The following is a 2,024-nucleotide window of genomic DNA, read 5'->3' on the forward strand; positions in this document are numbered from 1 at the left end:
TCTCTCTCTCTCTCTCTCTCTCTCTCACACACACACACACACACACACACACACACACACACACAAACAGATACACGCACCACCTAGCTGTCTGGAGGCTGGCTAAAGCCCACGACAGCCCCCTAGTCCCAAGTCTATAAAGCTGCTGATGTCACGTCCTTTCTAAAACTGAGACCAATCAGTGAGGAAGGCTTGGGGTTATCAGGAAGGAAACTCACACTTTGTAACTTTTGGAGAGCGAAGGAACAGGGTGGGGGTGAAGGAAACCTTGTTCCTGGCTGCAGCCTCATTCCCCTGCTGGGATCATTTCGTTATTTGGGGGCTTCCTGTTGAGACAAGTCCCAGAACCCAAGAGCAGACAAAGCTGGTGTTGCTGCATCCCTGCTGAACTGCTTGCACAGCAACATGCCCAGTACACCCTGGCCATCTGCACATGTGGTTTCAATTTTTCTGGGAGTTTCTTATGGGAAAATGTGTCTATATGTTACAAACATGCAAGCTTAGAAAGAACTTTTATTTTCTTCCTTCCAACTGCAAGGATTTCATTAAATGCCCTATATCACCCTTCCTCCACACATTATACATTAACTTCTAAGTAAATAATTAATGGCTACTATTGGAAAATGGATTGCTGGCCAGCATGGGGGCATGAAAGAAGTCTGCTATTTTATTGTTAATTATAAAGTTTTAGTTTGTGTAAGTGTTGCCTTTACAAAATACTTGCTTTTTGTACATGTGTCTTTGCAGATACGTCCTGCTTCCCCGCACCTCTGGGTACTGGTTCCAGCTGATGGGCATCTCTAGACTCCAGCTATTCTTCTTCCAGGAGGGAGGTTTTTTTTTTAAATATATTTTATTGATTTTTTTACAGAGAGGAAGGGAGAGGGATAGAGAGTTAGAAACATCGATGAGAGAGAAACATCGATCAGCTCCCTTCTGCACACCTCCTACTGGGGATGTGCCCGCAACCAAGGTACATGCCCTTGACCAGAATCGAACCTGGGATCCTTCAGTCCGCAGGCCGACGCTCTATCCACTGAGCCAAACCGGTTAGGGCCCAGGGGGGAGTTTTCCTTCCCCATCAGGGAAGGCTGAGTGAGTCTCAAGCAGAGTCTGGCTGTGAAAAGATTGCAAAGTAGCCTCACTGTTTCAGACTTATGGATCCTCAGTTGAAAAACATGGTGACCATTGTTAGCAGTTTGAGGAGAGTCATTCATATTTCATAATACATTTTCATGTATACATACACATTTATCCCCTTACAATTTTCACATAATTGTAATTATATTATCATATAGTTCTATTTTTCACTTACTTTGTCTTGGAGCTCTTTACATTTCAACATATAGAACTATGTCCCTGTTTTTAGTCACCACTGGAAGTATCCCATATTGTTCCAAAATATTTTATCATTTCCCTAAGATGGAGGCAGAATTTTACCATTTCATTTATGATTTAAAAAAATACTGAGTCCCTATTTCCTTACATACAGCTTTGTGCACACATGCAAATATTTCTGGAGGAGAGATTCCTAAGAGTGGAAATACTGAGTCAAAGGTGTGTTCATACACATGATAATTTCTCTAGAACTAAAGACACACACAGGAGTACAAATCAAAATGAAGAATTCTGAACGGGATTAGTAGATTGTGTTAATGATAATTTCCTGGTTGCAATATTGATAGTGGGGAAGGGCACGTAATAAGAATAGAGCCACAGTTGTCTAATAATCATTCATCTTACTAGCTATAGATGAGAAGTTTCCTTACAGACCCTGGGAAGCTGGAGGATGAAACAAAGCTGTAAAAAGATACTAGTAAGATGCCTCGATGGGTCCTTTACTCAGAAAAGAAATACATTTTGATAACAGACCAAGAAAAGGACACGCTTTGATTGGTTGCTGTGCCCGGACCCTGACCCCCTCTGGGAGTTTTCTCAGGAACGCTGACCATTCTCCGGTCCCAGGAAAGGGCTGAGCTATTTGTGACATCGTAGATTAGCCACCTTGTTATCGGACTTTGAGC

Source organism: Cnephaeus nilssonii, assembly GCF_951640355.1.
Source record: "Cnephaeus nilssonii genome assembly, chromosome: X".
NCBI lineage: Eukaryota > Metazoa > Chordata > Mammalia > Chiroptera > Vespertilionidae > Cnephaeus > Cnephaeus nilssonii.